Here is a 24869-nt window from a genome sequence, read left to right on the forward strand (position 1 = left end):
GATACTCTGCCTCTGCCTCCTTAGTGCTAGGATTCTAGGTGTGTGTTACCACCCAGGCTCTCCAGGGATTTTGACACTTACCAGACTCAGGACTTTTGACCTGCTGAAACTTGGATAACAGGTGTTTGGAAACAGGCTCAAGTTAATTACAGTGCCAACATCCAGTAGGCATCTAGTGTTCCAGAGGTGGCAGCTCATTTGTATCCCCTGCCAATCAGGCCTCTGTTCACAGGCCTAATCCATTTCCATTTGAGGTCAGTATGTTTTGTGCCTTGGTCATGGTGGCAATTGAAACTTGTTCACAATTAGTTCTCAAATTGTGTAACCAGCAAAGACAGCAACAATAACCTCCCAACAGAAGCACAGCACACTAAGGAATTAGGTATTCTGAGAATTTTTCTGGTCAAGGACTTTTAGAAGCCAGGACTCTGTGACTGAACAAGAAATTTCAAGCTGAAGAATATAGACCAAGGAAAAGAGTTTAGTGATGATGGCAATAGAGGTCAGGTGCAATCCATAGGCCACACATACCCCTTGCCAGCTGATGTCAGCCAATCCTGAGCAGTAACAGTGGCAGCCAGCATTTATGAAGTCTTTGTGCCAGGCAAGCAGCTGAGAGTGATAACCACATGCTTATGCATCTGCGCAACAGCCCTATGAGGCAGATTTGGCACTGCCAAATTAAGATTGTGTAAGGAAACTACAGGAAACAAGAATTCCTCCCATTCTATCAATGCACAAGTTAAATGACTTCAACAAACTTATAACTAGGGGAAATCCAGAACTTGAACCTAAATCTCCCAGGTTCTGGCTGGCATTATACCATGCTAGTCCACACAGGGCTCTTAGGGAGCAACCAGCTTTCCATTAGAAATATGAGGATGAGAGCCAAGCATAGTGGTTCACACCTGTAGTATCAGCACTGGGGCAGGAGGATAGAAAGTTCCAGGCCAAGGTGGGCTATCTAGTGAGATTATATCTTCAAAGAGAAAAAGGAAAAAGAAGAATGATGATGGTGGAAAAAGAAGAAAACCTTTGTCACTGCTCGTTTATATTTATAACCTAAAGCATCCAGGCAGGAGGATGGACGATAGAGATGGAAGATAGGAGCACGGGGCTTCTCTGGATACAGAACTCCACCTGGGAGAGAAACTAGTTTTTAAACTTTTTTTTTTAATTTTTGGCAATGCTGAGTTGTGAATTCAGAGCCTCACACGTGGTAGGCAAGTGCTCTACTACTTCAGCCATGCTCCAGCCCTTTGGGACTTTAGTAATTTTTTCAGATTTTGAATTTTTGCCAGTGGCTGGCCTCAGCCCACACTTTATGCCTACTTATGCTTTTCCAGAATATCAGGAATCACTGAAGTGTAACACTATACACAGTTTATTAGTTGAGATGAGTGTCACTATTTCCCCAAGCTGACCTTGAACCATGATCCTCTATGTCTCTGACACCCTAGTAGCTCAGATTATAGAAATGAGCCATGGAATTCAGCTTGAGGAGTCCATTTTTGAGGAATAATCCCTGTTAGATATATCCCAGACCCACTACAGGAGTTTTCTTACTATGTGTTGGAGGAAAAGCATCTGCAGCTTAAGAATCACTCAGGAGGTCACATCGTGACACCACAAAGACAGAAGAGGCCTCCTGAAATGGAGGCCACCTGACTCCTGGAGCAGTCTGATCTACATTCTGACCTCATCTTAACTGCTCCTGTTCTCATCTTTAAAACTTAAAGCACTGTGAAATCTGAAAAAAAGAAGAAAAAAAAAAGACTTACCAAAGCACATACCGTAGTATCCGATACATGGGTACTGTTATAAAATATGGCTGTATGTAATCCTAGCCACTCAGGAGGCTGAAATCTGAGGATCAAGATTCAAGGCCAGCCTGGGCAGGAAAGTCTGTGAGACTTATCTCTGATTAACCACCACGAAGCCAGAAGTGGAGATGTGGCTCAAGTGGTAGAGCACTAGCCTAGAGAAAATGAAACAACTAAGGAACAGCACCCAGATCCTGAGTTCAAGCCCCAGAACCAACACAAAACAACAACAAAAAATGTATTCACTCAGGCTGAAGGGCATGGTTCCAGTGGTAGAGCACCTGCCTAGTAAGCCCAAGGTTCTGAGATCAACTCTAATATTGCCAAAAAGAATGTCTTAGCCAGGTGCCAGTGGCTCACACCTGTAAGCCTAACTACTCAACAGGCTGAGATCTGAGGCTTACCGATTGAAGCCACCATGACAGGAAAGTTTGTGAGACTCTTATCTTTAGTTAACCACCAAAACCTGGAAGTGAAGCCATGGCTTTAAGTGGCTAAAACCACTCAGGGACAGATAGCACTCAGGCCCTGAGTTCAAGATCCAGGACTGGTGTGCATGCATGTCTTCACTCAAATAACATATTGAGCATCTTCTACGCACCAGGCACACATATAGGTGGTACAATTACAATAAAGAACAAAATAGACAAGTCTCTGTGTCCTCACAGAGCTTACCTGCTGGCTAAGGAGAGAGTAAACTAAGAAGTATATAATACACAGTGTGTCAGAAGATGGTGTCTGCTGTAGGGAAATGCAGTGGGAGAGAGCAAGCATCACTAAGTGACATGTGACTCACAGCTTAAGGTGATCAGCAGGGGCAGGAGCCATAGAGGATGGGGAGATTGGGAATGGGAAGGGAGACTCTGGCAGAGGAAACTGCAACTGAAAAGTAGCCCTAAGATGAGGGAGCAGAGGATCAGTAGCAGGAGAAAGGTTCCCCATAGTGGTGGAGCTGGCAGTGTTGTCACCTGTCCCTAAGACAACAAACACTGACCATGCTGAATGCAGGTGCACCTTAGAGGGGTGGCGACTTAGAAAAGACAGGATGTTCTTTACAACTTTGGTTTTTCTAATTGCAAGTGCTTCTAGTAGAAAAATTGAAAAAGTTCATTGAAAAGTTGATAACATCCACCATCAGGAGGCCTAAAACCATTCAAATGTGCAGCATAAACATATCCATATATAGACACATATGTACATATATGCATGTACACACATAGATGTGTGTACATATGTACATACATATATACATAAAGGAGAAAATGAATTCTCTATGGCCGTGGCTTCCAGAGGCAACATGGTCAACAGTAAATGATGGTTTTCTTTTCCTTCCTTCCTTCCTTCCTTCCTTCCTTCCTTCCTTCCTTCCTTCCTTCCTTCCTTCCTTCCTTCCTCCCCTCCTTTCTTCCTTCCTTCCTTCCCTCCTTCCTTCCTTCCTTCCTTCCCTCCTTCCTTCCTTCCTTCCTTCCCTCCTTCCTTCCTTCCTCTTTACCAGAACTGGGGCTTGAATTCAATCAATGCTGGCACTCTATGACTTGAGCCATAGCTCCACTTCCAGCTCCTTGCTGTTTAATTGAAGATAAGAGTCTCTTAGAATTGTCTTCCCAGGGATGTCTTCAAACCTTGATCCTCAGAATTCAGCCTCCTGAGGTTCTAGGAGTATAGGCAGTGCTTGGCTTAAGGATGGTTTTCCGTCTTGGCACATCTTTTCACTTGCCACAGATCTAAGTGATTTGCTGTCTTCCACCCTGTGCAATAGTTCCCTCGATACTTTTGAACACTGCAGTGGGGCATTTCACACAAATGATGTCACAACTCTGCTATGACTGCTCCTTGTGCGGTTCCCCAGCACCCGTGGCTTGTGCCTCCTCTGATGCTTTTGAACATCAGATGCCTTTGGGGTTCCAGAGAGATGTTGGGGGCCTTCACACAAAAGTGGACACAATGTCCTCCTCAGCTCTCTGTCATGTGGGCCCAAAGTGACAGTGCCAGGACCCTGGTAATCCAACTCCCCAAGAAGGCCATGGCCTCTGCTTTCTATTTCTTAGAGCAACTCTCCCAGCTTCAGCTAAGAATGAACTCCATGGGGCCCTGTTCAGCCTCCCTTCCTCTACAGCTCTTTGGAAACTTCAGGAAGGAAAATGGAAAGAAAAGCAATGCCCTCCAGAAGCATGGCTATCTACTGTGCTGAACTAGAACCGTTGACATCTGTGTTCAAGCTGCCAGTGACTAGAAGTGTTAGGCTTCTGTTGATTTTTCCCAAAACAAAGCAAAAGTCTGCCATGGGGGTAAACTACATGTTTTAGTTCTGGCAAAGTGCTAGCAAGCTCTCTCGGCTTCTCCTCGGCTTGTCTTCTAAAGCCACAGGTGACACCTCAGCCTTATCTAAGTCTTAAAGATGGCTACAATTCTGATAAAAGGTTGGAATGGGGGGAAAGGATTCTAGGCAAGGGAAACAATTTCAGGCAGTTAAACTAGAGTGACAGAAGTGTGCACTGTCCTGGGAACAACAAAGGAAGCTGTGAGGCCAAAGAGAGAAAAGGAGAGAAGAGGGCAATGGATGGAGAGAGCTGTTGGGGGAATTGGTAGAGGGCCAGCAAGGGGCACACCATGGTACTTGGGGAAAGTAGACTGGCCACTTATAAAGGGGGAGGCTGGAGGCAAGGAGGTCAAATGGGAGACCTTGACAATAGCCCATATGAGAATGGATGATAGCTAGACCAGGGCCATGGAGGAGCAGGAATGGGGTTAGGGGAATACCTTGAAAGGATCTGATAACTGATTACTTGGGGGAAGTGAAATGGAGGGACATGGGAGACATGACTCCACATTTTCCAGGTGAGGGCCTCTGCAGTCATGAATCAGATTAGCTGGATGCTCTGGGAGAGCTGGTTTGGAGGCAAGAAGGAGGATATGGTTTCAGGCACATTGAGTCTCAGTTGCTCTGTTGCACATGCAGAGGGTACTTAAAATGAGGCAAAGGAGGGACACCAAAGCTGAAGTGAGGTGTTCTGAGTCATCTCAGAAAACATGGTCAAAACCATGAACTTTCTCTTTGGAAGTCTAAAGGGAAGAAAACAGGAACTAGACCCATCTCCCTTCTTGGAGAAGCAAGAGTCTTGGGGAACCCCTAGCATTTCATTCCTGCTGTCTCAGCTGTCTGTTGGGTGCTGTTCATGAGTCACCTACAAAGTATCTAGGGATAAGGAGATGGTCTCAAATGGGAGTAACATGGCTGGGCACTGTAGAATTGGGCAAAGACAAGCTCAAGTTGTTGTAGGTGGTTATCAGCAAGGGGGTGGTTGAGTAAAGCAACATAGTCACACTGCCACTGTTAAGAATCATGACACCCTAAAGCTTTAATGTCACATTTTATAGGAATCAAAACTTAACAGCCTTTCTCTCTCCTCTTTCTTAGAGAGACCCTTTGCTTAGAATGGAACTTTCCAGGCAATACTACTACTTTTAAGCAGACCTGAGGTACTTCCACAGCACAAGATGGTATATGCTTCTCCATGGAGGAGAAGCACATGTTCAGACCCCTTGGAAACATGTGGCAGAAACATACACACTTGGTTTGTGCATGCAGAAAGATCTCATCCAACTTCATGAGAAGCCTAAGGAAAATGGGTCATTTGGCCACCCCTGTATACCAGGTCCTTTTCTTGGAGGATCAAGCATTTTTACATTTAGTCACACTCAGTTGTGAAAGTCAGAGAGACTCCTTTGATTTTATAGAGATCTACAGCTCAGAATGCATTTTGGCCAGGATCAAGAGCTGGAAAAAGACTGGTTTCTTAAACCAGGTCATGCCCTTCTTCATTCTCTGTGTATGTATTAACAATGGATTCACAGCTCTCTCTCTCTCTTTCCAGCCTTAGATATTTCAGTCAGAAGAATCTGCCAGGCACTGGTGGTTCACAGCTATAATCCTAGCTACTTAGGAAGTTGAGATCTGAAGATTGCAGTTAGAAGACAGCCCAAGCAAAAATGTCTGTGAGAGTCTTATCTCCAATTAACCAACAAAACAATGGAAGTGGATTTGTGGCTTCAAGTGTTACAGTTCTTGCATTGAGCACAAATGTTCGGGGATAGTGCCCAGGCCCTGAGTTCACGCTCCACAACCAACAAAAATAAGGAAGGAAGGAAGGAGGAAAGGAGGGAGGAAATAAAGAAAAAGAAAGGAAGGATGAAAGAAGGAAAAAAGGAAATAATCTCTCTAAAAGATTTTTATTAAGAAAGAAGGCAGAGGAAAATAATTCAAGACACTCTAAGTCCTTGCTTGGATGAATTTAGAGAGAGTCGATTCTTTTTTTTTTTTTTGGTCTGGTTGTGGGGCCTGAACTCTGGGCCTGGGCACTGTCCCTCAGCTCTTCAGCTCAAGGCTAGCACTCTACCACTTGAGCCACAGCTCCACTCTGGCTTTTTTTTTTTCTACTTATGTGGTGCTGAAGAATCGAACCCAGGGCCTCCTGCATGCAAGGCAAGCGCTCTACCACTGAGCCACCTTCCCAGCCTGAGAGTCGATTCTTAATCCTAAACTCTCCTCTTGAATCTGGCTGAAATGAGGCCATGGCCTGGGATTTCTTTGGACAGTTTTGATACCCAGCCTGAGGGAACAGGAGTTGGCACCACCGCTCAATCTAGGGGTTCTCGTGTCCTATGGATCCTGCTTCTGCACTGCTTTCAAGGCATAGACCCTTCTGCCATTCTGGCCTTGAGGAAACTGCAATTTTGTCCCCTCTTCACCATCTGCTGTGCCTTAGGCTTGTAATCCAGGCTGGTCCAACCCAGACCTTTTACTCCGACTGTGCCAGGGCCTGTTTAAAATTCTAACAAATCTTCATCCATTCAGAGCCCCAAGGCTGCTCCTGGGGTGGCTCCTGCCTACCTCTTGGCTTCATTCCACCTCATCTCTTCATCAAGCCTCCAGTTCTATTTGCAAACCAGGACTGAAAGATGCCAGAGCCCAGGAAGTGATCCAGTACATCCCAGCCCTGATTACTCATACCCACCACCTTCTTCCCTGCCACTACCAAGCACAAACAGACATACATGCACACACTCATACCTGTCCCTACCAGGGTCCTATCATCTGGACACCTCAGACTCTGGACCAGAGTGTCAACATCATCAAGGCCTCTGGATTAAAATGTAAAATCCACCACTCGTGACTCACACCTCTAATCCCAGCTATTCAGGAGGCTCAAATCTGAGGGTTTGTGGTTCAAAGCCAGCCTGGACAGGAAAGTCTGTGAGACTCATCTCTACTTACCCACTGAAAACCAGATGTGGCACTGTAGTTCAATGTGGTAGAGTGCAGAGCTCAGGAGCAGTGCTCAGGCCCTGAATCCAAGCCCCAGGACTGATAAAAAAAAAAAAAAAAAAAATGTAATATCCAAAGCCTACCCAATACCTGCTGAATGAGAATCTCTGTGGGTAAGTCCCCACACCAGCACTCTCAACAAGCCAAAGAGTGGCTCTCACACTCAAAAGTCCAAGAAGCACCACCCCAAATCTCCTGAATTCCATACATAGCCCTGTGCGCACATAATAACAGCAACAGCTAAAACGCTTGCTGAGCATGTACTATGTGTCAGAGGTATTTTCCTGTAGGAAGACATTTCTTCTTAGAGAGACCTTGTGAGGGTATCATGTCAGAGTTTCCCCTTACAATAATATCCCCAAGTCCACAGCCCGTTGATGGGAAAGTCAAAAATGGAACCCAGGCCATGTAATGTGTGACTGAGCTGTGTGTGTGTGTGTGTGTGTGTGTGTGGGTGGGTGTGTATCACTACTGGAGCTTGAACCTAGGGTTCAGGTCACTCTTACTTGATTTTTTCACTCAAGGCTAGCAATCTACCACTTGGACCATAGCTCCCCTTCTAGTTTTTTGCTGCTTAATACAAAGTAGGAGTCTTACTAACTTTTCTGCTTGGGCTATCTTCAAACCATGCTCCTCATATCTCTGCTTTCTTCATTGCTCAGATTACAGGCATGAGCCCCCAGTGCCCAGCTTACAACTGTCCCACTTTTTCTGGTAGACATGAGCTCATACCCACCCTGACTCCAACACATACCACACACAGCACCACCACCTCTCAGATCTGACCAGAAAAGAGGCTGAAGGCCAAGGTGTTTGGGGAAGTCCCTGGCTTTCTCTCTCACCCCAAGTCTGGGCTACACATCACTGGGCCAAGGCCAGCAGCCACAGCCAACAGGACCAAGATTTTGGCATTCCCTTTGGGCCCCTGAGGCCCCACCCTGGCTGCTATACTAAGCATGCCTACTACAGGCCTCACTGCCAGGAGCCCAGGACACTGCCCACTGGTCTCCATTGCCAAGCATGTCCAGGCCCCCTTACAGGGAGACCCGAGCCCCTTGACAGGGCCCTCTTGAGCACTGCAGGCAGGGAGCAGATGTGCTTGCAGCCCGCTCCAAAAGCTAGCCTTCTTAGGAATCCTGCCACAGGGGAAAGGCAGGGACTGGGGGAGGGATGGAAAAACAACCCAAATACCATAACACAGAAAAGTGATCCAAATAAAAAGCAGCAACTGTGTATCTGGAAGGAATAAACTGAGGAGGAGAGGCGCAGAGTTGTGCAGCGTGGCCATAAGCCTGCCAGCCTTGGCAGCCCAAGGCAGGGGCTGAGCAGCACCAACTGGCCACAGGGCTGCTCCAGCCAGGGCTAGGCTGCAGGAAGAGCAGGCCCTGGGCTGACAAAGCAACACTCTCAACTGGGGCATCCTCTTTCCTGAGCTGCAGGCTGCATACTGCACAGTCCCCAGAAGGCCCCAGAAAGGAAGTGGGGTCTTAATGGGCCCTAGAGTCCCCCTCACTCTCACAATCTTGCTGGAGTGTTCTTCTCACCATACTCCAAGATCTTCTGGAAGCCAGATGCCAGTGGTTCACATCTGTAATCCTAGCTACTCAGGAGGCTGAGATCTGAGGATTCCAGTTTGAAACCAGCCCTGGTAGAAAACTGTGAGACTCTTATCTCCAATTAAGTAGGCAACAAGCTAGAAGTGGAGGTGTGGTTCAAATGGTAGAGCACTAGCCTTGAGTGAAAAAAGCCAAGAGACAGCACTTAAGCCCTGAGTCCAAGCCCTAAAACCAGCAGCAGCAGGAGGAGGAGGAGAGAGAGAGAGAGAGAGAGAGAGAGGTCTTCTGGAGACCATGGAAGGGACCAGAATGATGTCTGTGCCCACCAGCATTATGAGCACTGGGAGAAGGAGTTTTCAGAATAGGCCTAGTAGCTCTGACAATGAAAGGAAAGAGATAGGAAGAATTTTCTTTTTCCTGGACTTGCAGAATCAAAGCAGTTCACTTATTCTGAAAGAGTCTACACGTCCTCTCTGTGTAACAGACACAATTAAGCTGTGTCCGTGTACTTCAGGGTCAAACAGGACTGATAATGCTGAGAAAAGCTTTTGCAGGCAACTCCCACTCTCCCACTTAGGAGCCTTTTCCCACAGGCAGCAGCGAGAGATTTCTCCGACTGGGGTGTATAGGTATTCTTACATAGAAGTGGGGTATTTTTTGCTCACATTTTACACAGGAGGAAAGTAAGGCTCAGAGTTGGTAAGGAACTCTGAGAACTGGCAGATGCAGGAGCTGAACCAGGCTTGTCTGCCTGTGGAGCCTAAGCCTCTCTCCTGTGCTGTGTTGCTCTGCAGTAAAGTAAAATTTGTGTATTGGTACCCAGTGGGCAGGGATGGCACTGTCCCCATTGATAAGCCTGGTGATCTGAAATTCTGGCAAGAAGATTTTCTGGGGAGATTGGGAGCAGGTGGCAGGAACTCCACCTGGGCCCTTGACACAGCATTGGTGGAGTGAGGTGGGACCAGACTGAAGTCCTCAGGGCACTCTGACTGCCCAAAGATCAGCATATGAGCTGAGGTGTCCAGTAAAGTGGCACAGGAGGGTGCCTGAGGATACAAGGCCTCTAACCCACCATGAGGGAGATGTTAGCCAGAGCCTAGACAAAGCAGGAAGCACAGAAAAGTAAGTCAACAGGGTATCACACTGTTGACATGGGGCAGGAGCTGGGTTCTTAACACAGCAGCCAGAGAAAACAAGAGAGACCCAGGCAGATCACCTGGCTGGCCCAGGATTGAAATCTGACCACTATAGCACCCAGCTGCTCCATGAGATAAGGTGCATGGTTCTCAAGGCCTGAGTTCCAGCACAGGAGAGTTAAAGATATATCCATTCTAGATGGGTGTGGTGGCTCACATCTGTAATCCTAACTACTCAGGAGGCTGAGATAAGAGGATCATGGTTCAAAATCAGCCTGGGCAGGAATGCCTGTGAGACTCCTATCTCCAATTAACCACCCCTTCCCCCCAAAAAAAGCTGGAATTCGAGCTGTGGCTCAAGTAGTAGAATGCTAGACTTGAGTAAAAGAGCTCAGGGACAGTGTCCAGACCCTGAGTTCAAACCCCAGGATGGCAAGATTAAAAAATAAAAATAAAGATATACCTCTCATAAGACTTGAATGAACCACTTCTGGCCACAAATCTCCATGTGTTACAACACTCTGAACAACTTCTACTCATTCATTCTACAAACATTTCTTGAGCATATCCTTTGTATCAAGATGGAAAAGCATAAGAAAGAAGACATGGCCTCTTCAGCAAACCTTGTAACTGGGAAGCGGCCAGGGGTGTAGACAAGCACATGGACAGGGATCATTGGTGACCCTCTGAAAGGTTCTATAGAATTCATATAAAGACACCAACTTCATCTGAAAGGGAATAAGACAGGGACAGGGTGGCTGTATGTGACTAGGCAGCGTATGCACTCAGCAAGCCAGGATGTCACCCCATGTATAATACAGGGGCCCAGGTCCTCTAAGCAGCAGCATCTGAAGTCCTGTGGCTGCCTTAATCTCTAGCTTCAGTCCACCTCCTTGGTCCCAGGGGTTTCTTCTTCTTCTGGCTCTTCTCTCTGAGAATTCATTTGTCCAGCCTTCCAGAGAAAGCTCCCCAGGAGTTCTTGCTGTCCCTTTCTGCTGCCAGCTCTATAAAGCAAGCTGACTCCTCTCAGAGATTTACATTTTTGGGAAGTGTGATTCATGGGGAAAGAACTCTTTCCACAGCTTTCTAACCTTTGATGTGACCCCCAAAAACCTGTGGCTAATACAGAATGATCTAAATCTCACAAAGCTCATAAACACAAGAGCCGCACTGAGCCGCACTGCATTGGGCCGTGAAAAAGGCCTCTGGCTAACGCAGCTCCTGCCACCAGCTGCAGGAATGTTCGGTTCCCACCCTGCACCAGTCTCCCCCCAAAATCCTGCACTCTTCTGGCAGCTCCAGCAGGGGCAGTGGTCCAGAGCCCCATGGCTGGCAGGAGACTTGCCAAGGCCTCTGATGGCTTGTCAGTCCATAGCTGCTCCCAGAATCTTTGCCCCTCCATTCCTGGCAAGAAAGACATTAGTTAGTGGTTGAGCAAGAAGGAGAAAAACAGAAAAGCTGAGAAAGAGACATCAAAGAGCCTTCCCTGTGTGTGCGTGCGCGTGTGTGTGTGTGTGTGTGTGTGTGTGTGTGTGTGTGTGTGTGCGAGCTGCTACTGGGGCTTGAACTCAGGGCCACGTGTTCTAGCTTGGCTTTTTTTTTTCCTTCTCTCAAGGCTGGTATGGTGCTCAGGCATTTAAGTCATACCACCACTTGGGGTTAAGAATCTCAGGAATTTTCCTGCCCAGGCTGGCTTTGAACCTCCATCCTCAGATCTCAGCCTCCCGAATAACTAGGATATAGACATGGGCCCCCAGTCCCCAGCTAAGACAGTCTTCTTAATTGGGAAAAAAATGGCTTCTACCAAAAGGACACTTAGGAATTAGAGATGATTCACCTGAAGAGGTTATGCCCATTGTGGACATAAGCAGCAACAGGCCCCCACTTAAGACTGAAGCTTCTGGAAGTTTCCCTGCAAAACAATATAAGTAAAATTAACTTTTTCCCCCATCTATAAAAGTGGTGTTTTTTTTGGAGACCAATTTGATCAGCAACAGATTTGGTGAAATGATACACCCATTCTCTACACAGCCCAGATCCTGCACAAGCCAGGCAAGGAGGGAACTAATGTAGTAATGTCCATGAATCGCCTCACACAGGACCTGGCTTATAGTAGGTGATCCATAAATGTGCTGTTATGATGCTGTTTTATTTTATGACTTGAGCAGTGTGGGGACAGGAACTAAGAGGGAGAAGGCTGTGCAGTTTCCAGGAACTGGGTTGCAGGTCTGCCTGCCCGCACCCGGGGGCCTGGGGGGACCTCAGGGCTAGGGTTTCACATTAAGAAGTTGGCTGCTTGTGCACTTCTTCTGCTTGTGCTGAAAATAGCCCCATCGAACAACTGACCTAGAAGGCAAAGGGACAACAGGGGTAGGCCTGAATAATGATGGCTTTGGGACACTGTCAGAACTTCCTTTCTACCCACGTCCCAAGTCCCTACAGCAATTTGGAAGTCCAAAGCTCTTCAAATATGTTTTTGGCCCTGGGTTTGGGCCCCCTCTGGCAGTGGGGCGTCCTGCGCCAATACACTCTGAAACAGGAAAATGGAGGCTGGGCTTTCCTCCAGCAACTCTCACTGGATCCTCACCAACCTGCCCCCATGCATCCCACTCTAGCAGGCAGATGACATGGACACTTGACCCAGACTAAGACAAGATGAGGAAGGAGTTCCCTCCATACCCCCTTTCTCTCTGGGAAGCCTTTCCACAGATTTCCCTTCCTTTCACAGACCAGGAGTGCACAAAAGAGAGACAGCAGGGAATTTTGTTATCTGCCCCTTGGGTTGAGGCAGGGTTTGGGGTGGACTTGGTCATGTTCCTCTGGGAGGTGGTACCTAATAGCTCAAGTGTGGAGTCAGAGAACTCCATGTTCTTTTTATTTTTATTTTTTGGTTTGTGTGTGCATGTGTGTTAGTATTGGGCTTGAACTCAGGGCCTGGACACTGTCTCTTTGCTTATTTTCTCAAAGCTAGTTCTCTACTACTTGAACCACCACCTTTCTACTTATAGTTCTTTGCTGGTTAATTGAAGAGTTTCATGGACTTTTCTGCCCAGGCTGGCTTTGAACCTGAATCTTCAGATCACAGTCTCCTGAGTAGCTAGGATTACAGGTGTGAGCCACTGGTGCCCAACAAAAAGTCTTGTAACACCTAGATCTCTCCCTACTCAGCTGGATCACTCACACCTAACACCTGATGAGAATTACCTACCCACATTTTCCCACTTCCATTTTCACCAGATGCTTACTTTCTCCACTGAAGAAAGAATAAGCAGAGAGACCCTTGACATGTGCAGGGACTCAGTTCAAAAGGAGAAGTCAGGAAACTTCCAGTCCCCTCAGATTTATTTGTTTTGTTTTGTTTTAGTTTTGGGGATCAAACTCAGGATCCTCATTCATGCTAGTTAAGTGTTGTGCCACTGAGCTATATATCCCCAGTGCTGCTCTCATGTTTGATTCCAGGGTTTGTGGGCAGGTGGCATGATGTCATTATTTACCCTTTTGAGCCTCAGTGGTCTCATTTGGAGAGTTGAGATAATAATGCATCACTCTCAAGGTATTTGTTCACTGGAATAAATAAGATGAAGTATGAGAAAGTGCTTTCCAAAGTGCCAAGTGCCAAATAATAATAATAATTATTATTATTACTATTTTCATGATGATCACCATATGGCTGAGGGCCTATAAAAGAAGCCACTGTCCCCAAGAAATACCCACCCTCCCAAAGCCTATATGTTTTTCAGAGATACCACCAAGCCCATCTAGCCTGGAGTTTGTCTCCTGGCACTGTGACCCTGCAGTGGTGCATGGCCAGCCAGGTGTGGCCAGCAGGAGGTCAGCCTCTCCTTACCTGGCCTGCAACGAAGTGAGTGTTATAATCTCTCCCTTGAGAAAGAAGAGCAAGAGTTCCCCCACCTCAGGAAGGATGTGCTTCTGGGATTACCTCACTCCAGAGCCAAGGAGACACCACACTATGAGTAGCAGGGACAGCTGAGTAGCCAGCCTGAAGTCATATGGCTTCCCCAAAGCCAGCCGCACAAACACTTCCATAAGAGGCTGTCACTAAGAAAGGCAACTCTCTAATGTCAAATCCAAGATCCTCCCCCAACCCCCATAGCCTGGACCAGGAAGACAAAATCTTATTTGCAGGGGCCCATGCAAAGTGCTTTACAGCCATTTTCTCTCATTTGACCCTCATCACAACTCCGCAAGATAGGGGTCATTATGCCATTTTCTATATGAGACTCCACCTATATATAATCTTCCAGAAGATGCTCATTTGGTAAGTGGTAAAACTGGACAAGAGGGTCCAGCATAGTGGTGCATGCCTATAATTCTAGCTACTCAGGAGGCAGAGGTAGGAGACTCACAGATCACAGCTGAGGTCTGGCTTAGACAAAATCATCAGGCCCTGTCTGAGAAACAAAGTAGAAAGACTGAGGGCATGGTCAAGTTCAAGTTCCAGAGTTTAATCCTTAGGAGAGAAAGAGGACACAGAGACAGAGACAGGGACAGAGAGGGGGTGGGGGAGGATTTGAACTTGGTCTGATTGAGTCTGAAACTTGTAACTGCTCTACCCTCTGTCTGCCTAGAGTGCCAGGAAGGGCTGGTAGCTTCTATATAGAGTATTCCATAAGAACTTCAGAGGGAAGGGAAGGTTGTTTACTTGGAACAGCTGCAGTTCTGGGACCCCGCCAGCCCTGCCTGCCCTGAATGAAGACCACAAAATTGCCCTACCCTTATGGCTGGCCTGGGGAAGTGTCAAGGTTGGTGAGCTCCAAAGCTTGGCTCTGAACCCAGGGGATGCACCAGGGTGCTAATTCACATGGTGTCTACTGTGGTTGTCTCCTACTTCCCTTCCTGCTACAGGCAGAGCCACAGGGGTCTGATTATGGAGCTGAAGGGACCCAGTCCCGGGTGAGGAGGACATAGCCTTTCAGTCTCCAGTGCCAGAATGGCTGTGAGGAAAATGCCTGAGTCATCACTGCAGGGCTGGCAGGCTTTCCAACATGTCCCGCTGGGCCTGCCACCTCTGTTCTTGTCACCTCGTAGGCAGTGGCAGGGGTAAGGTGGCCAGGACTATTTCGGAGGATGAAGCCGTGTGGAGGTAAATCTTGTGGAGTTTGTGAGGATAGGGTCACCCCAAAGGAATTTTTCTTTCCATGTACTGCCAAAGTCCTATAGACATAGTATAGAAAATTTGGCAAAAAGAAAATTCTCTGCAGTTTTGTGGCACAAACACAGGCAACATTCTCATGTGTTTCCTCCTCTATTCTGTCACCTCTTATTAAAATTTTGGTTGTTTAAAAAAATTTTTTTTTCTTACTAGCTGGGTGCTGGTGGCTCATATCCTAGCTACTCAGGAGGCTGAGATCTGAGGATCACGGTTCAAAGACAACATGGCGAAGCAAAGTCTGTGAGACTCACCACCACCACCACCACCACCAACAACAACAACAATAAAGCCAGAAATGGAGCTGTGCAGAAATGGAGCTGTGGCTCAAGTAGTAGAGCACTAACCTTAAGCAAAAAAAAAAATTTCAAAGCAGTTCCCAGGCCCTGAGTTCAAGTCTCAGGACTGGTACCTAAAAAAGACTACTAATTGTGGAAAAGAATTATAAAAGGGGTGACACTGATCATGATGCATTGTACATCATTATGTAAAAAAAGAATTATGGAGTGGGGAAATGAGGCAGAACAATGGAAAGAGTAACATTGGCCAAAAAGCATTGTACTCATAACCTGACTTATGGAATTGTAACCCCTTTGTACTACTACTTAATAATAGCAACCAAAAGTTTTTTTAAAAAAAGATCCTTTTACTCATAACTACCACATTAAATTGAAACTTCCCTTTTTGTATAACTACTTAAAGATAACAAAAAATAAAAAATAATAAAAGAGAAAAAAGACTAATTGTAATGTGTTACTTCTAGAATGTGACCCGAGTCATACTACTTACTTGTCATGACATTGTAATGACAATGTCTTTCCATGACACTGTGCAGTTTGCCAGTCCCCTCCCAAGCTACAGGTGAATGACCATGTGAGAGGGAGCCAGGGCCTCTATCTCCAATTTAAGGTTACTTGTGTTCTACTGCTTCTCTTATCCCATTTACTCAAACTTGTCATAAACCACCTTGTTTGTTTGTTTGTGACAGGGTCTCAGTATATAGACCAGGCTGACTTTGAACCCAGGGTCCTCCTACCGTTACTTCTCAAATTCTGGAATTACAAGTGTGCACCACAATGTCCAAGCCTAAACCTCCTATTTTGAAATGAATAAAATTACACAAACTCGGAACTGGTAAATTCTGGCAGCTCTTGGTTGTGAGATCGGGGATGAAAATTGTGGTTGAAGAAGTCATAGCTGGGGTGAGGTTAGAATACCCACCACAAACCCAGGAGCCCCTATGTTCAACCCCCTTGACTTTTTTTTCCCAGTCCTGGGGTCTGAACTCAGGGCCTGGGTACTGTCCCTGGGCTCCTTTTGCTCCAGGCTAGCATTTTACCACTTGAGCCACAGTGCCACTTGTGGCCTTTTCTGTTTATGTGGTACTAAGGAAATGAACCCAGGGACTCATGCATGCTAGGCAAGCACTCTACCACTAAGCCACATTCCTAGTCCTTCTACCTCCACTTGTCTTCTTGATCCTTCAGGACCTACTACAGTGGTCCTGGGCTAGAGAGTTACCAGGAGAAATTGACTTGTGGAGAAGGCTGGGTTAGAAACCAAGGAGCTTCTGTCATCAGCTTTCTTTCCTCTCCAGAGCTTTCTTGCATTCGTTAAAGACTGGTAGGGGAAGCAGTTCTGGAACTTCTCTGGCCTTGGCTGTCCTGCCTGTCAGTTTACTCAGTAACCTCTATAAGATTCTCTGGGGAGTAGACACTCCTCACCAAGGGACCTGCTGCAAACAGGAAGGAAGTGTCCTTCCCTCAGGAGTTTACCATCTGCTTACAGAAGAATTTAAAGCAAGGATCTTCTTGCTGGCAATGAAAAGCTGTCCCTCCAAGCTGGGGCAAGTGTTTCCCCTGGCTGCCTTCCACTTATTTAACAAGGAAGTGGTGTTCACCTTTCTAACCTCAGCTTCTTCACCTGCAGAATGGGGTTAATCTAATTTACCTTGCAGAGTTGTGGTAAGGATTAGAGATAATATATGTAAACTACCAGACATTTGGTCAGCTTTCAGAAATGTTGGCTATTATTAACGTAGCACAAAACACATGTAAAATTCTAAAGGGACCCCACATGAAGCACAGAGGTCAGAGCACTGAGAGCTGAGTTTCTGTCCCTACCTCTGCCTCAGAATCATCTGGAGAACTTTAAATTATGCTGATTCCCAGGCACCCCCCCCCCCCCGACCAATCAGAGCAGAAAGGGCCCAGGGATGATTATAGTTTTAAAACCTGCATGGACTGGAGGCATGACTTAAATTGGTAGAGCACCAACCATGATCAAAAAGCCAAGCAGGAGATCAAGGCCCAAGTTCAAGCCCTGATACTGGCACCAGAAAAACAAAACAAAACAAATTTCCCAGGTGACTGGGTGTACCTAGGCTGAAGAGCCCCTGTGCTAGGAGGTGTTTTGAAATGTGATCTAGAGCGTAGGAAGGAAAACAGTCTGTATTGAATTAACTGCTCTATACTAGTTGCTCTCACAACATTGTCTAGTTTTCCCAAGAATCATCTACAGTTGAAATAAAAGGGAGCGGAGGTGCAGAAAATGATGCATAAAAGGAGGACTGGGGAGATGTGGCTCAAGCAGTAGAGGTCCTAAGTTTAACCTCCAGTAATTAAAAAAAAAAAAAAAAAAAAATATATATATATATATATATATATATATATCCTCTGCAAACAACAAGGAACCATGTGCCTATATAATTTCACATTTTCTGGTAGCTACATTAAAAAGTTAAAAGGAACAGGTGAAATTAATTTTAATAATACCTTTTATTTAATCCAATCTATCCATGATATTACCATTTTGACATGGAACCAATATAAACTTTATTGAGATACTTTATATTACTTTTTTACCCAGAATCTTCCATATCTGGCATAAAATCGAGTGTGTATTTTACACAATACATCTCAGTTGGGACTGGCCCCAGTGTTCAAAAGTGTTGGCTGTTATGTAGGACTATTTAAAGGGACAGTTGACCTGCTGTACAGCTGGTAAAGAGAGGAAGTAGGCCAGCCACGTGTTGGTGGCTCACACCTGTAATACTAGCTACTCAGGAGACTGAGATCTGAGGATCACAGTTTGAAGCCAGTCTAGACTTTTCTCTCAGTCACCAAAAGCCAGAAGTGGAGCTGGGGCCCAGGTGGTATAGCACCAGCCTTGAGTGGAAAAAGCTGAGGGACAGTGCCTAGTCTTTGAATTCAAGCCCCAGTATGGGCACACAAAAAAAGGAGGTAGGAAAGGTCTATGGGTAGGTGTCCAGAGACAGTAGGAAATAACCATGGGTTCTTGAATGAGTGTCCCAGAGAAGTTAGAGAGGGGGTGCCTATGGCTGGGGAGTTTATAGGCTGCCCACAAGGCAGAACAAGACCAAGAACAATGAGAGGAAAACTACAGCCCCGTGGAATTGGGAGACTTGGCCTCTGCCCTTACCTGAGACTGGCAACATCCCAGCCAGGGCAGCAAGTGTGAATTTAACCCCCTGGCAAGGTGGGCAGGTTATCCAGGCTAGCCCCAGTTGGGAGACCCAGGGGCTATTTTAAGTTTCTTTTGCTTTCCATTCACAGAGGCAGACTCACACCAGATCTCCCCCTCCCTCCCTCTCCCCCAGCATCCGCAGCCCATAAAGGGTAATGAAGCTGAAGTTAAAATAGTCACATGAAACCCACTCATTTGAAAGGGCACCTGCTTTAAAGGCCAAATTTCCTGAGCCCAGGTTTATACATTAAGCTACAGAAAGACCTAATTAATTCAGACCCCACTCACTCTGAATTTGGGAGAAATTCTGCCTGAGGCTGGTCTGAAGCCTTTCCTTTTGCACTATCTATGAAGAAACGGTTTGCTAAGCAAATAAATAGTGCAGGCCAGATTACAGAGACAGGTCTGGCTTACTTAACTGTTTTCGAGAACTTTAAAAATCACTTTAGCAGCCCCATTCCCAGAAAGTTAATGAGATCATTACAGCTGGCCCTTATCTATTTATTTCAACATTTCAGTTTTCCAAGCACCTTCTTGCCCTTTAGGTGGGGTGATCTTGAGTGAGGGACCTGTTGTTTTTCTACCATCAATGATGAATGAACTACCTGGCACACAGTAGGTACTTAATGTTTGCAGAATGAATGAATGAATGAATGATGGCAAGCAGCCAGGCAGGCATGGCAAATAATTTAGTCCTACATTGCAGGTGAAAAAAAATTGAGGCTCAGAGGAGTCATCTGTAGGGTATCCTGTCATTGCCACAAGGATTTTGGGCGTATCCTCAGAGCTGGACCAGTCTCCCTTCCAGAAATGGTGAGACCAGGATTTGCAGCCACATTTGGCTTACAGATTCCCTCCACTTGATTATAATTACTCAGCAATGTACATTGGCACACAAAGGAAATAGGAAAGGTCCAGGGGTGGGGGTCCAGAGTCAACAGGGTATAACCATGGGTTCTTGAGGGAGTGTTCAAGAGGAACTAGAGAGGGGTGCCTATGACTGGGGAGTTTGTAGACTGCCCACAAGGCAGAACAAGACCACGAACAATGAGAGGAAAACTACAGCCCCGTGGCACTGGGAGATGGAGACTTGGCCTCTGCCTCTTACCTGAGACTGGTAACATCCCAGCCAAGGCAGCAAGTGTGAATTTAACCCCCTGGTAACACTGTTCACAACATTACACCCTCTGGTTTTTCTTTTATAAATAACCCCCTGCCCCAGGAAAGGATCAGTAATTGGAGAGCATGTGCCTCCCCTCTGTCCAGCCATAGTGCCCTTCTCCGCCGTGGCACCTGACTCTGACCTTGCCTCCAACATGTCAAGGCCAGAAGAGGGTCAGACTCCTCCTGGGAAGAAACCAGGACTGTTCCAGGAGGATCCTGATCCCACTGTTGCAGGATCCACTTCCCCTAGGAAGGATGGTCATTGTTTCCTGGGTCCCCCTACCCCCAGGTCCGGGACCATGGTCCCCTCTGGACCTGATGAGAAGGGGCACACTTCACTGTCCTCCCTGGCCCTTTGTTCTGGGAGGCTCTGCCCACGCTTGGAACGTGGTGCAGAGAAAATTCCCTGACCGTGAGATCTGCAGGCTGTAGGGTCCCCGGGGAGGGCTGGCCTGGGGCTCTTTTGAGCTGCAGCTGGAAAGAGGGGTTGGGTTTCAAGGAGCAGGGCTGGGGGGTAGGCAGGCTGCCTTCCCAGGCGGTGGAGGAGCCAGCCCAGCGAGCCAGTGGTGCCGACAGCTTCCTGTCGAGAACTGGGGGGCCCACGTGACCGCTCCCTACTTGGTGGATTAGGGGGTGAAAGGCCCAAGAGAGAGGAAGGGCAGGAGGTGCACTCAAGCGCTATCTGGCCAGACTAGCACCAAATCAGTTTTGCTAAATGAGTTCTGCGGGCTCCTTGTCACTCGGTCCAGCAGGCCAGGCCGCCTCTGCCTTCTAAAGCAGGGAGGGGAGAGTGTTGGCACTGTCTGGGGCCATGAGCTGTTTATTTAAAGTCCCCTCCCCCAAACCTGGCCACACACATCCCCACAGTGCCTGGCGGGTGGGAGTGCAGTAGCCACAGGCCTGCCTAGTGCACGTGGCAGGTTGAGGCTCTGACCTTCCTGGCTGCTCCTCCACTGGACCCCTGTGGGCTAAGTGCAATCACTGCCAGACAAGTGGGCCTGTCTCCTGTCCCTGAAGCCATCCTGACAAAGACAACAAAAGGGGTACTGGTGGCTCAGGCTTGTAATTCTAGCTACTCAGGAGGATGAGATCTGAGGATCACGGATCCAAAGCCAGCTCGGGTAAAAAAGTCCATGAGACTCTTAGCTCCAATTAACCAACAAAGGCAAAAAGAAAGAAAAAGGGAAAAAGAAAAAGAAAGCTGGAAGTAGAGCTGTAGCTCAAGTGATAGAGCTAGCCCACCAGCGAAAAAGGAATGAGACAGTGCCTAGGTCCTGAGTTCCAGCCTTGGTATGGTCACCAAAAAAAAAAAAAAAAAAAAGCAAAGAGTTCTGTTTAAGAAGCACTTATTGATTTATTGAGAACTTACTGTGTATGGAAGCAGACACAAAAATAAGGTAGACAGAGACTCACCTGCAGAGATAGATCTCATATAAGGTTTAATGGGGTGGGGTCCAGCAGGGTACAGAAGGGCTGGTACCCCAGGGTACAGCCTTGGGGTTCTAAAAGAGCTTCCTGGAGTACATGATACCTCAGAGGAGAGAGAAGACAACAGGAGGTCTCAAAGGACCCAGTTTAGCTGTAGATTTTGAGGGTAAGGTGCAGATGTTACCTGAGAAACTGAGCACCTCTTCTCTGCATCCTGCCCTGGTCCCACCACTTAAAAGGTAGACAGACCATAGTTCTGTGCAGGTTGGATAGGGGTGGGGGTGGGGCCAGTACATGACTCCCAGGACACAACCTCATAGAGCGCTCTCTCTCTCTCTCTCTCTCTCTCTCTCTCACTTTGTGTGTCCCAGTACTTGGGCTTGAACTTAGGGGCTGGGTGCTGTCCCTTAATCTCAAGGCTGGCACTGTACCACTTGAGCCAAAGCTCCACTTACAGCTTTTTGGTGGTCAGTTGGAGACAGTCTCACAGACTTCTGCCCAGGCTGACTTTGAACCTCAGTCTTCAGATCTCAGCCACCTGAGTTTTATAGGGGTTTCTAGGTGAGCTGACCTCACTCCCCTCTCCCTGTTCCACCTTCTTTATGAAGGGTGATGGATGTCAGAGGGGGTTGCCATGCCACTTACCAAGTGTAAGCCTTTACTACTCTCCAAAGGAGGGGGAAGCCCACAACATGAACGTCTGAGTGAGTGTGTCCTTTGTTAAATGCTATCTCAGGTGGCAGTCTGAGTCCTGGCCTCCTCTCCTTAGGGCTTTCTGGTGTGGTTCTCTCTGCCCTGTTGCTCCAAGCCTCATCTCCATTGCTTACATAGTTCAGAATTGCATGGAGTTAGGAAAAAATGCTTTCCTTTCCAGTGAAGGTGCTAGACAAAGCAGACAACTGAGGAGGGAAGGGGGCAGGAGGTGGGCTTCCACATAGTCCGGTCATTCGGACAGGCTCATCCACTCTCTGGAGGCCTGTTGGTCACCGTCTCCCAGGAGCCAGCTCAGCACTGACACCCTGTGAGTCTGCAGGAATACAGGTTCCGGAGCGCTCCTTGGGAGGTCCATCTTTTAGAGTTGTCCCCTGGCTAGAGTTGTATAGGCCTGGGATGCTGTCCCTCCACAATCTAGTCACCAGCTGCCACTTTATCTGAGGCCCCTGAGGAGGGTGAAGAAAGCGGATGCAGCTGCAAGCCAGTGGCTCACGCCTGTCATCTCAGCTAAGGCAGGATGCCTAAAATAGGAGGATCTCAGTCTAGGCCAGCCTAGGGTTGTGTGTGTGTGTGTGTGGGGGGGGGGGGGGGGAAGGGTAGACCTTATCTCAAAAATAACCAGAGCAAAAAGGGCTGGAGGTGTGATTCAAGCGTTTTCTGCCTCTGGGTTTTCTCTCCAGCACCTTTTTTTCCCCCTTCACAGCAAAGATCTCACCTCTCTCTTGCTTAGTTTAAGAACCATGGCACAGGTTTGGCTGAGAATTCTGGTCATTATTTTACAGGTTCTTCACAGAAGTTGGTTCAAAGCTCTCTCTCCAACCAATCTCACTCCTACTTCCTATAATTTTCTCTTTCCGTTCCCCGGTGCTCCTTCCTCTGACCTGAAGCATCTCTTCCCTCCAGCTGTTCTCCCTGTGGGTCTCTGAATGTTTATTCATGGTGTGGGTTGTTCTTATTGGTTAGCCATTAGTCAAAAAAGCAACAAGTCTAGCAACTTGGCATCTCTGGGCCTCTGTTTCCTTTTCTATGAAGTGGGGGAAATTTCAGGTATGCAAGTTCCCTGTTGGTCTTGAGAGCCACTAAAAACCCTTCTACCCCAAGAGTAAATGTGTACACCTAGGTGGACTGGCCAAAAAAAAAAGATTATCCACAATGTACACAATGTACACTGGGGCCTTCAAAGCTCCTTCATGCCCAGCCAGCGTAGAGTTTAGGAGCGATGGATCCCACTTCCCACTTCTCATTGTTGCCAGTCAAAGGAAGGGATGGGGTGCAACAGAGGAGAGGAACCCCTGGCGGAATTGGGGGTGGGTGGGTTGCAGGATGGACTGAAATGAGCCTTTTGCCCTACCCATCTCCCTTGACTAGTTCAAATATTCTTGAGTTCTGAAAAGTTCCCAAATGTTTCTGAGCCAAGAATTTCCCAAAGGAGTGGCTCACTGTCTGGGGTTACAGAGACTTTGTTACTTCAGCAAAGCATACTACAAGCCATTTACTGGTTTAATTTAATTATTTATGATAACACTTCAGAGTAAAAACTACACTTGTCAAAATAAAGGGGACTTTGTGCTGCAATGACCCAGATTTTATTGTTGCATTACCTAATGCACCGAAACCTGGTAATCGGCACCAGATCTCCTGGCAACTTGGGCAAATCAGCACCGAATGAGGAGAACTGAGATGGATTACTGCTTCCTGGGGGAAATATTCTAAACTAGTCAAACAAAAAGGCATTTCGAGTCCATCCTTCCTTTTTTCCCCAAACAAGCTGGCTGCCACACACGTGTGATGACTGTTGGCTATTTCTTGGGTCCCGTCTATATACGATGATTTCATCCATCATTCCCTAGACAAATGGTTCCTTAAGGTGTGTTCAGGAGAGACCTCCCAATGCATTTAAGATGGCATTCTTCGCCAAGCGCTGGTGGCTCATGCCTATAGTCCTAGTTACTCAGGAGGTGAAGCTGAGATCTTAAGATCATGGTTCAAAACCAGTCTAGGCAGAAAAGTCCCTGAGACTCTTATCTCCAATCACCCAGCAAAAAGCTAGAAGTATAGCTGTGGCTCAAGTGGTAGAGTGCCAGCGTTAAGTGAAAAAGCCAAGCAAGGGCAAAGGCCTTAAATTCAAGCCCAGGACCAGGATGGGGCAGGGGTGGGGGTGGGGGGCAGGGAGGCATTCTCATGCCTGGGAAACCTAAGGAGCTCCCACTGGGCTTAAGTATTACCCCCTCTTCTGAGCCCCTCCCCATCTCTACCCTATTGGCACTTCCTCTTCTGGAGTCCCTAGCCCTGGCCTCTCCTTGCCTCCCCCCTCCCATCCCTCTAGCTTCTCCTCCTCTGCGGTGAGATCCTGGAAGGTAGTCTTTACCTTTTACCTCTGTGTGCTCAACTACACTCAGCCTTGACAAGGGACTGCCCAAGTGGGAGTTCAGTAAAGCATGGCTAGTTACATGTTAGGCAGTATTTATAGGAATCAAGAATTTGTTAGAGTTGACCGTGAGCATCTACTCCTATCCTCGCCCAGTACTGAGTCCTGCTCCTCCAACCCAGAGCCTACAGGATCATATCTTTCCTTTGACAGGAAATGGCCTTTTGTTTTTATTTTGTGCTGGTACTGGGGCTTGAATTCAGGGCCTGGGAGTGATCTCTTAGCTTTTCCCTCAAGGCTGATACTTCACCACTTGAGTCATAGTTCTACTTTGGGCTTTTGGCTGATTAATTGGAGATAAGAGTCTCATAGTTCTGCTCAGGCTGGCTTTAAATGACGATCCTCAGATATCAGCTTCCTGAGTAGCCAGGATTACATGTGTGAACCACCAGGTACCAGGCTTCAAAATAGCCTTTTTGGACAGAAGACCTTTGAGAATGAAGCCTTCCCAGCCATCTGCAGGATGGAATGTAGAGAGCTGTGACTGTACAGTAGAGTGGGGCAGGCTTGGGTCTACCCTCCCCTTTCACAGCTAGCTTGGTCAGCACCAGCGTTAGATGTTTTCTCCTTGTTAATAGCCCCCCTTAGAGTTGCAAGGCTAACAGGTTCGACTGCCCCCTTTCCCCTCCACCCTTGCC

Source organism: Dipodomys spectabilis, unplaced genomic scaffold (genome assembly GCF_019054845.1).
Source record: "Dipodomys spectabilis isolate Male_0828 unplaced genomic scaffold, ASM1905484v1 ptg000017l, whole genome shotgun sequence".
In the NCBI taxonomy this organism is placed as follows: Eukaryota; Metazoa; Chordata; class Mammalia; order Rodentia; family Heteromyidae; genus Dipodomys; species Dipodomys spectabilis.